The sequence below is a fragment of the Atractosteus spatula genome, chromosome 9, assembly GCF_055471065.1.
Source record: "Atractosteus spatula isolate fAtrSpa1 chromosome 9, fAtrSpa1.hap1, whole genome shotgun sequence".
In the NCBI taxonomy this organism is placed as follows: Eukaryota; Metazoa; Chordata; class Actinopteri; order Semionotiformes; family Lepisosteidae; genus Atractosteus; species Atractosteus spatula.
The window spans coordinates 34,844,402-34,856,804 of NC_142714.1; positions in this window are offsets into that span (position 1 = coordinate 34,844,402).

Genomic DNA, 12,403 nt, shown 5'->3' on the forward strand with positions numbered 1-12,403 from the left:
CCAGTTCTGTAGGGTTTTGGGCATTTACTGGGAAAATTATTAAATGTAGCAGTAAGTCACAAAATGATTATTTTAATGGCCTTAGAATCCAACCATGCGGTATAACTCAAACAACGCACACACACAGGTACTGATACACAAGAATACATTTATTAATACATAAAATATGCATGTAAACCTAACAGATCTTATCATGAGGGTTATCAGAATACAAAAGGTATATATTCATTCAGTTACGAAGAGTTACACATATCAAGAGGACATACGTTCAGTATATCATTCATTTAGACTGTTTCGTAATTGAACTTGGTTACAACTTCTACATTAGATACTCAAAACAAGTACATAACTCTTAGGAATTAATTGATATCAACTGGTTGGGATAACAATTGAATTCTCGAGCAGTAATGCAGTGAAGTTGAATACTCATCCATTCTTTGGGGATTCAGATCTCCTGCGGGCACAAAGAAACAGTTGCAGGCTTGTTGCTGTCCAATCCGCGCTCTCTGGCTCAGTGCCAAGCTGTGGCCATGCGGCTGGAGAGATTCCTGCTGCGCTGCTCTCTGAAGACCGGCTAGTTAGTGTTGGCTTTAACTAGCAAAGTTTGTGCACAGGAGAAAACTGACTGTGAGTCCCAGCAGGTCAGGAAGAAGACCGGTTCATTCCTGATGAAGCGCTAGTTCTGAATAGTGATTCAGCTGTCCACAGTTCCGACCTGTTCACGAGGCTTGCTGCTGATGCTAACCTCGGGTGGATCCTCTGGTTACTCTCTGGCAACCTCCGCTCTAGACTCTTAGAACAAAGGAAAGTTCTGGCACTCGGACACACTGGCTGTTATGTGGTTGTCCGGGCTGAGTCTGAGGATGTTCAGGAGGCGCGCTGCGAGAATGTCCTGCGCTTCCCAACTGTTCTGGCCTGCAGGCTGTCCTGCCCTGGAATTGTTCTTCCCCTGGAATTCTCCCCCTGGAATTCTTCTTCTCAGGCCCTCTGTGTTGCCTGTTTTTACCTGGAGGAACTTCAGCTCATTCATTGGCTGAAAGTTTCATGGGCATCAGAGACCCACGTGGGTTACTCTGCCCTACCAGTTCCTGATTGGTTGATCAAGGTGAGAAATGAGTCACTTACTCCTGACACTTAGGAATGCAGTCCAGATGTCCATCTGGCACTCCCTAGACAGATAGGCGCCAATGGATGACCACTGATCATGATAGCCAGGCTTAGCTAAGTGCATCCCCATTTGGGAGCTGTCCCTTATCAAAAGAAAACCTTAAATCAGCCTGCATGAATAGCTTCTCTGTGGCTGCACCACAGAGATGAAGAGAGAGATGGGGCCTCATTTGGGAAAGCACAGCAACACTTAATTCTGTCTTATTAACAAGCATTGCCGCTACATACACAATACTGCTGACAGCAAGAACATTCCTATTTTTTACTTAGCAGCTTATTAAAAACAGCAGCCATGGTGTTCAAACCTTTTTTTTTTACACAGAAGAGTGACACAGCTTCGCATTGCGAATCTGTTTTTCTGTGTTTACAAAGAAAGTGGAATACAGTAATACTACCTGCTATATAGATACATATATTTAGATATTTAGATCCTTAAATTAATATCATTATTAATTTCTTTAGAAATTGAGGATCCTTGTTTGAGCTCTCGTTGAATGAAAAGTGTCGCATAGTTTAAATCATTTTTCATTCTTAGAAATGATAAAACACTTGGTTAAAAGCAAGGGAGATTATGTCTGTTATAGTGACATAAAAACGAGAGCTCGCTGCGGCATTATAGGAAACCCAATTTTAACAACAAATTGCTGGCGTTATATCCTAGAAGGCACTGAGACCAGGACCAGTATGAGCGCTCCCACAGCGAAAAAGAAAATGCCGGGCGAACTAGGGATTGGACAGTTTTTCAGTGCTTGTACAATCGATGGAAATGTTCAAATAAATGTGCTAAAGAAATGAACAAAAAACAAGTCATTTATTTGTCATATTGGCTAGCTAATGTCCTGTCCTTGTTAGTTAGTTACTTGTGGCTGTGTTTCTGCGTTGCGTAGCGTCGAGGGACTATATTCTCAGGCGGAGGAATGTAAACAGCTTGCATATTTGGGGACCGTTTTATAAAAGCAAAAAGGCACTCGAGACCTGTGCTATATCGTGGATATAGTCACAGTTAAAAGGGTTGCCGGCCCTCTGTATCACGTCGGGCCTAACAACACCTTTTAACTGTGACTATATCCATGATATACAGTAACACGGCCTCTCGTGCCTTATTGCTTAAATAATTAGATTCTGAAAAGTATGAGTTTCTTTTACTGTGATAACGAGTGCAATTATTCATATAAAATGGTAATCACTTAACTCACTTTGAATGTTTTGCGATATTTAGAAAGACCAACAAATTCAATATAGTGTTGATAATATTTAGTCAGTAATAATATCAATTTTCACAAAGTATATAAACGTACAGTAATATGGTCAGAAGGAGAACGTAAAAACGTGTGTATTTTTTCTTTAAACTACCAAGACCAGCTATATACAGTACAGGTTACATACAGTAATATGTTTATGTTCCTAAATTAATATCTTTTATGAGCATGTGAAAGGCCTACTTTGTATGATTGGAAACAAATGCGTAATCGGTTCAACGAAATGCTGTGGTGTTACTTTTTGTCAATGACAAAATAAAGTCTTTTCATTTACAAAGATGGTTACAAAGAATGTGGACCGGGGTAATACTTTGAGTTTACCGCTTGTCCAAGGTCATTCATTATTAATACTTATAGTAATATCTTCGGTAAAGACTTTGATGCATAAAATAGTTCTGCATAATTAAAAATATTTATGATAAAGGTGGTAGGTTGTGTACTTTTGTCCAACTGAGCAATCTTGCTTTCATAAAATATACCAACTTTTTAATGTATAATGATTAACATGCTGTAATACACAGTTTAAATTTAAAAGTCTAAAGAGTATACAACTTAAACTCATAATTGAATAAGATTGTCCCTCAGCACTGATCGGGATTCAAGACCAGATGTTTTCTGGTGACAGCTCAAATGCTGTACAGGAGAGGTTAACCTTTATTAGCTTGCCGGTTTTACAAGGTGATTCCGGATACTATTAACATAATCTAATTTGCATACGGTATAATACGGTATACTGCGACACGCTCACAGCGTTGTACTACAGCATACCCCGCTTGTTTTGAATGGCTGCATCTGTAGATCTTAGGTCTCAAATACTTAGAGACATAGGTCTCTGAAACGCCTTGTCTGTAAACCTGTAAATATAATTACTTGTGTATTGTATATTTATGTTGTGCGTAGTGTGTGTCACTGTCATTGTTAATAAATATGTTTAACCCAATGTACCTGAATTGTTACTCCTTTCATCAAAGCTGTGCTTGGGTTTCTCCTTTCTATTTTTCATCATGGACTTAACCTTTACTTGTTCTATATCAGTAAATATGTAAAATTATTTTCTAATAATAATAAATCACTCAACACAACACATACACGTTTAATTTACTCACCCTTCATTCTTCACCTTTCATTCTGTGACTGCAGCTTGGAGGTTAAATATTCCTCTTTGATTTAGTGACACATAAGATGTGAAAGTAAGAAAATTGACTTGTTGTAATGAATAAAATAATGAATAAAGAAAATCCAATGTTTAGCTGTCACTGTAATGCTACATTTATCAGAAGCCAAGAGAAATCAAAACATGTAAACATGTAACATGTCTCTTCTCAGTTCAATGTGCATAGAGCAATTGCTGACAGACTCAGTCAGAAGTTGTTGACCAGCAGTTTGGACTGCATAAAGCACTCGTGGCAAATATTTAGGAGTGATTAATCACAACGGTATACATTTTCAATTGGTTCCAAAGAACTCAGTAAACCACAGAAACAATATATTGGACTTATAGAATATGTGTCAATTTTGTCTTTAATGTTAACTAGTAGATATACATCAATGTTAAAGATAAATCTCTGGTTGCCCACGTCTTCTGTGACCATAACTTGCTAAGTTTGATTTCAATTAGATAATTACATTTAATTGAACTGTGTGATTAATATAAAATGTACCTGTATATTAATAATAATAAATAAATATGTATATTTACTTTACTTAAGAATAATAAACTGTGTATGTTTTAAAATAATACATGTTTTTAACAACTTATGCTGCAGTTGTATCTTTTAACATATACAGTATGCCAATAATACAATGACCCACAATAAGCATGTAGTTTGGCATTAATTTATCTTATATAATGTTATGATTTTTTGAAAATTTAGCATTTACTTGAAAAAATGATTAATAGCTAAATTAGATTGTGTACTACAAACTGTCAATACAAAATTGTTATAAGTACTTCTGAGTACTTATAACTAAGCTAAACAATAGAACAACATTGCTTTAAATAAGTAGCTTTTACTTCTGACATTTTTAGCAGCTAAATACCATTTAGCTTCATTTAAACAAATGAAGAAATTAGGATAGTAACATTTGCACAATTATTGGAAGTTAGCAAATGTTATTAATTAATTATTTAAAAGACATTAATACTTTAACTGTGATTTACAGAATCTAGTACATTAAATAATATGTATCTGACTCTAAAGCATATATTAAGAAACATTTAGAAAAAAAAATATGAATGCACATTAAGTCTCATCAGAGAATGTTGAAAAAGCTTCCCTGCCACTGCTGGTGATGACATGTTGGCAAGTTTCTTCATTCCTCTGATGCCAAATCAGGCATTTCTCCAACAACTTTCTGGACCAGCATTTGGGGGGTTATTACACTTCTGTGGCTTTAAATTGGCTTCTCAGTACTCAAGGTCTTTATGTGAAATGTTGTAGTAATTAGCACTTACATCTGGTATGTTAAACAGCTCAGGGAAATGTTCATAACACAGTGAAATATTTTAAGGAAGCCAAAACAGATTTAGTTTAACTTCTAATTAAGTAAAAAAATCACAATGTCATATTTTATTGATCATTTTCTTTTAACAAGAATAATAAAAATATTGCAAATTCTATAGATTATTTTTCATAAATATTAGAAGCTGTTTCACAAAATATGTCTGTTCTCATTGTAAATATTCAGTTGTATATTTAGGCCTTTTCATTTGCTCAATTATTTTCTAGAAGTGCATACACTACTGAAAAAGTAATATTTATTTTATTAGGAATGATGACACCCAATCAGAAAATATGTTATGAATGTTGATTAGAAAAATTAGACATAGAGAATTTTGACCTAATCCATTAGGTTAACCTCAATTAACGTCAGTTAAAATTTTCCATGTACAGGTGACTTAGTCCACATCGTGTGAACAAATACTAAATAGCAGAGTAAATTAGTTAATTAAGAAGCATAAAAAAACAAAGGTAAAAGTAAAGGAGTTAAAAAAGTTATGCATCATAAAATGACAAGGAAACATTTTGTGGATAATCAAGTTTCAATTCTTCATGCTGCCTACTTGTTAAAAACAATCATTCTATTTTTTTTTGTTTACAAATGTGAAACCAGACATTCCATAATTATTATAAAGATCTTCCACCTTTTGGCAACAGGCCAGCTCAATGTCTGTAACAATTGCACAAAAAAATAATTTGAATGGAAGCAATTTTCTGTTGTTGCATAAATCAATCTAGCCAAATATGTAAAGTCAAATTTATTTGTGAAACTATGCATATAGAAACAATATACTGCAAAATGTTCAGTGTTATATTAGCAGAAATATGTTTACTGCATTTATTGTACAAAGATATATACTGTACATTTTATATTCATAAAATAAACAACCTTTTATATATGTCCATCTATTTATTTTAAAGTTGCATTACCACTAAACTTGTAATCATTTGCTAGATAGTTCACCTTTTCACAAAAGCTTGTGTTACAGTAAGATGACCCCTTAAACAAGAATTATTCCTGCCTCATGTATGACTACGCAACCCAGTAAATACAAACGGGTGTTAGGGCCCCTCTACTTTGCCACAAGGTCTGTTTGTCTCCCAGAATTACAAATGCACACATAAACCAGCAACAAACACTAGTATTGTTTAAGTGCTCTTTTTATATTTTCCAAGCACATCAACATTTACTATTACCCCAAGAAGAAAAAAAAACAGCTTCTGCAGAAACAAAAGGTAACTCCAAAGGTTACACTAGATTCCAGAAGGTCAGCAGTCCATTTAGGTAATGAGGGAATGGCACTAGGAAGTCCTTATTAGTCTGCAAAAGTACATGATGTTACATAGCCATACAAAGAAGAAGGATGTCCCTTAGTCCAATTTCCCCAATTTCAAGTATCTGGGCTGTAATGAAAGTCCTCCATGTGTTCCACTCAGTTCAGTGGATTTAGAAACCCCAATGAGAAGAGTGTTACAGGAGTCAATTCGAGAGAAGAGAAATGTGTTCATCAGGTTTTCAGCCACAGTGATAACATAGGACGTAGTCTAGCAATATTTCTGAGGTGAAAGAAAGATGTTTTGACAATATGCTGCACATGTGGGTTGAATCTCAAGCCTGAATCAAATATCATCCCAAGGTTTTTCAATTTTGACTAAAGCTCAAGTACAGTACCATCCACAGATAGGGTTACAGCATTGGCTTTACAAAGTTGATGGGGGGTGCCAATAAGAAATTTTGAGTTATCCAAGTTTTTATGTCAGAGATGCAATTAGTTAGACTAGAGACAATCACATTAGTTTCAGGTTTGGTATAAATTTGGTATATTTGAGTATCATAGGCATAGTAATGATAGTTGAGGCCATGTGATCTAAAAAGCTGACCAAGTGGAAACGTAAATGCTGAAAAATAAGGGGCCCAGTATTGAGCCCTGAGGAACACCAGACTTAACGAGTCCAATTTCAGACCTAAAACCGTCAAGAGAGACCAAGTGACAGTGATCAGTGAGGTAAGGCTTGAATCATTTGAGAGCAGCGTCAGAAACTCCAAACACAGTCTCAAGATGAGAAAGTAAGAAATCATGGTTTACAATGTCGAAAGCTGCACTGAGATCAAGAAGAATGAGGATAGAAAGAAAACCAGAATCAGAAGCTATTAGAACATGGTTACTGACTTTGACCAGGGCAGTTTCTGTGCTGTGACGTTGTCGGAAGCCAGATTAGATTTGCAAAGGTTATTTGCAATGAGGTGGTTATGTAACTGAAATGCGACAGCACATTTTAGAATTTTTGCAAGAAAGGGTAAGTTGAAGATGGGGCGAAAATTGATCAGATTGTCCGGAGCCATGTTAGGCTTCTTTGGCACAAGGGTAATGGCAGACGTTTTGAGGACCATTGGTACAACACCAGTGCTCAAGGATTCATTTGTTATATTGAGGACAACGGGGTGGAGAGAAGTGAAACAGGACTGAAAAATATTGATCGAGATGGGATGATAATATACAGGTGGTGGGTTTCATGTTTGAAATCAGTTTACTGATGGATGTAGAGTCAAGAAGAGAGAGGCTGAAGGGAACCAGAAAAGTTGGGCAAGCAGGGAGGAGGTATGGAAATGATATGCGTTGTGGCAAGAATGTGATGTCGGATGTTGTCGATCTTGGAACTAAAGCAATCTAAGACTGTGTTGCAAAGTTGCGATGAGGCAGGTAATGTGGTGGGGCAGTCTGTTGATGGTGGAGAAAAGATGCCTGGGGTTGTTATGGTTATTTTTAATGATGTGAGAGACGTAGGTGGATCTAGCAGACTATCATATCCTTATATTCAGACAAGTAGTCTTTCTTAGCCTGATAATGTACGTTAAGTATTGTGTATCTTAATAAAGAGCTGTTCTTATATTCTTTTGACTGTTTAATTAACAACACAAATCACACCCTTACACCATATATTCCCGCCTTCTACTCTCTCGTTCTGTTGTCTCGCGATGTCTACTCACAAAACTTCATCCCCTTCTTTGTTGTTTTTAAAGTCCATAACTTTACCATACAATTGTAACAATTCTATATCAACACACAGGAAATTATTATTATTATTATCTATTACAACAAAATGTATGTAAAACCTTCCATTTCTATTCAACACATTCAACTTTTTTAACAACAATTTCTATGCATAACAACTCAAATGTTAGTTCAATTTCTACTTAACTCACTTCTAAATATCACCTCATTTCTAGTGGTCTAAGCAACATCTACATGGATAACACAAACAAAATAGGGCAATTTAACATTTGGAAAGCTATGCAAGTCCTATATTTTTAAGTGTCTCTGTAATGAGCCAGTTTCCTGATAACCCTGCCACTTATGGCTGTTACTTCACTTCTGGGTAAAGTTACTGGCTCTCCTACGGATGTACTCTCCACTGTCTGAGGATTCTGCATTTCCTGCATGTCAGAAAGTCCAGTATTCTCAGCATTTTCTGTTTCTGCAGATTCAAAATCAAGATCCAATGGAGGAGCATGTCGAAGATGTTTCACATTTCTCATTATTTTTGAGCCATCTTCCACATTCACTAACTCAAAAGAGCTACAAGGGGTGTTCCTCAATAACACATAGCGAGTGTCTTTGAACTAGGCATCCAATTTACCATTGTCTAGGCCAGCCAAAAACACTACATCACTGACCTTGAAGTTGTGATCCCATGCTCGATATGTCTGGTCAGCATATAATTTAATTTTGTGTGTGTACTCCTCATGATGTCTATGAATATCTTTTGTCTTTTGAATGTCCATCGGCCCTTCTTTTTTCTTTTCCACGTTTGGTAGTTTAGTCTGGATATCACATCCAAAGATAAGATTAGCTGGGGTTTCACCAGATGCCCTGTAAGGTGTTGATCTATATGCCAGAAGAATCTTAGGGAGTTCCTCTCTCCATTTTTTTTCCTTCTGTCGCAACTGCTCTTAAGGACTTCTTCAGGTATTTGTGAAATCTTTAATTTTGCCATTACTTCTCAGATAATAACGTGATGCATGGATGTTTTTAACTCCACAATTAGTCATAAATGATTCAAACAACTGTCCTATGAATTGCCTGCCATTATCTGTTACTACCTCTAGTGGATAACTAAATCGTACAAAGATGTTCATCAGCTCTCTAATAACTGTGGCTGAAGATATGTCTGATACAACAATAGCCTCAGGGTATGAAGTATAATAGTCTATCACAGTCAATATGTACTCATTCTTAATGGGACCTACCAGGTCAATGTTCAATTTTGTCTAAGGCCTTGGTGGTAATTCAAGTGGTTGGAGAGGTTGATCCTCCTGCAATGGTTGATTCAACACACAAGTGGAACAATTCCTGACTAGTCTTTCAACATCACTGTCCATATTGGGCCAGTAAAATTTGCTTCTCAGGTACTGTTTTGTACGAACCACACCCTAATGTGTTTCATATGCCATTTTCAGTGCTTGTCTGATTTTTGTTTTCGGTAACACAATCCTCTGTCCTCTCAAAAGCAGTCCATCATATGTAGATAACTCCAACCTACACCTGTGATATGGCTGCAGTTCTTTTGGAATTGGATTAGGCCATTGTCCTTTTTCCACTATGGACATCAATAATTTCAATGTGTCATTTTTGTTGGTTGCTTGTTTAAGTTTCAGTGCATGCAGTTTATAAGTGCTGATGGAAAGCACTCTATCAACATAGGTTTCTACATAACCATTGTCTTCTGTGTCTGGTAAAGGAAGAAGTGACAATGGGTCTGTGACATTGGTTTTACCTACTATGTGTTAAATTTTGTAATCATATGGCTGTAATCTTAATCCAAGTCTTTGTATCCTGGGTGGTAACAGTGTTGCCTTTTTGGGATTGAACATGTAAATGAGGGGTTTACGATCCATTTGAAGTGTGAACTTGCCTCCCCAAAAATATGTCCTAAAATGTTCTACTTCCCAAACACAACCCAAGGCTTCACGCTCTATTTTTGAGTAATGCCTTTCTGTTGGGGTAAGTGAACGACTTGCATTTGCCACTGGCTTGTTCTGTGCATCTTCTTGTCTTTGTAGCAATACTGCTCCAAGTCCTACAGGACTCGTGTCACTGATCACTACTGTTGGCGCATCTAGTTTGAAGTATGCCAGACATGGTTCAGTTACAAGTGCTCTTTTCAACTCAACAAAGGCTTTCTCGGTCTCTGATGTCCATTCCCACTTCTGTCCTTTTCTCATTAGTTTTCTAAGGGGTTCTGATATACCTGCATAATTAGGAATGAATTTCATCAAAAATCCACAAGTGCCTAAGAGCGAGCGCAAAAGTGCAACATTCTCAGGTCTTGGTGCACTGCAAACAGCTGTCACCTTTTACTGAGTCTGGTTTTATTCCTTCTGCAGTGACCAAATGTCCCAGTATCTCAATCTCTTTTAGGCCAAAAATACACTTATCTGTATTTAAAGTTAAGCCTCTTTCTTGGAATTTTTGGAATACTTGCCTGAGCCTCTGTTCAAGTTGTTCTTCATTTTCCGCATGTACTACAACATCATGCATATACCATACAACACCTGGCGTTGCACACAACATCGAGTCCATACCCTTCTGATAGGCCTCTGGGGCACTAGACAAGCCAAAAGGAACTTTTCTGAAACAGTAACAACCCCTGTGTTTGATGAAGGTAGTCAGGTATCTTGATTCCAGGGCCAACTCAACTTGCATCTAACTTTGCAAAAACTTTGGCTCCTTGCACTGCTTGCAATATGCTGTCAACCGTTGGTACTGGATGTCTCTCTCTGATAACTGCTTTATTTACTTCTCACAGATCCACACATACAGATGCAGCCATTCAAAATGGGTGGGGTATTTCGCGGTATACCCCGGTGGGCGTGTCGCATCAAAATGCAGTATCACGCGGTATATCGCGTCATTTGACGTCATGCCGGAAAGTATCCGGAATCACCTTGTAAAACCGCCAGGAGGAGCCAATAAAGCTTAACCTCTCATGTACAGCATTTGAGCTTTTAAATTTAAACTGTGTATTACAGCATGTTAATCATCAGTCATTAAAAAGTTGGTATATTTTATGAAAGCAAGATTGCTCAGTTGGACAAAAGTACACAACCTACCTTTATCAGAAATATTTATGCATCAAAGCCTTTACCGAAGATATTACTAATAGTATTAATAATGAATGACTTTGGACAAGCTGTAAACTCAAAGTATTATGCTGGTCCACATTCTTTCTAACCGTCATTTTAAACAAAAATACTTTTAGTTTTTTCTTTGACAAACACCACAGCATTTCGTTGATCTAACTAATGAGGACAGGACATTAGCTAGCCAATACGATAAAGGAATGACTTTTTTTTGCTAATTTCTTTAGCACATTTGTACAAGCACTTGGAATCTGTCCAAGCCCTACTTTGTCAGGCATTTTCTTTTACTGCAACAGACATAAAACTCCCTTGCTTTTAACAGAGCATTTCATAATTTCTAACTACGGAAATTATTTAAACTGCGACACTGTGTTTGTGTGGGGGGATCCCTTTAGATCTCCCTTCAGATTTAAAAGGTTATTAATCATATCTTCGGTGTCGCATCTTACCAGTGCAGCTGATCTTTTGCCGCCTGGGTCAACTATCACAAAGCTTTAGAGAACTTAACATTTCTATTATCAACAAATTGTAAATACGACGTTTACATTGGCATTATTAATTTTTCACATGGGTGTATGGAGGATTGTCAGCTGTCTCTGACAGTAGACCCCCCCTCTTAGGCTGCGCACACGATCTTTTACATTTTTATAGAGAAATGGAGGCTGTACAGTATGCGTTACAATATAAACATTTATATTGCTTTAAATCGCATTTTGATTTAAATCGCAAACGCGTGTTTAATTATATGTGTTTTTTTAATCATAATCAGACAAATGCAACATAAATTGATACAGTATCTTTGTCTTCTAAGTATCTTAATAAACTTTCAGCATAGCTTTCTCCCTGTTTAGATGTATTTTTCTTGGGATTTTGGGATCAAACGTGGAAAGATTAGATTGTAATCGTTTTTATTTTTTACATACGATTTAGAAAAGTGTAATCTATACTAAAAAGCTGTACACCACCTGCTATATAGATACATATTGTAATACTTTCGAGTTTGGATAGGACGGACACAAGAACTCAGACTTGCGGAGTTAAAGGAAGTGAAAGCCTTTATTTTTCTTCTTTGTCACCACCTGCTAGCCCGGCTCTCCTGCACCCCCGCCCGCCAACAGCACAAGCCAACACACCGCCCGCGCGCCCGAGAGAGAGAGAGAGAGAGAGAGAGGAGAGAGAGAGTATCTCTTTCTCTTTTAGTATCCTAAGCAGACAATACACACTAGCTGAATATTTGAACAAGATAAGAAACAACAAACAGAAACAGACCCTGACGAAGTACAGGCTCAGTGACTACAGCCTAGCCATAGAAACTGGGCGACACAGGCAGACCT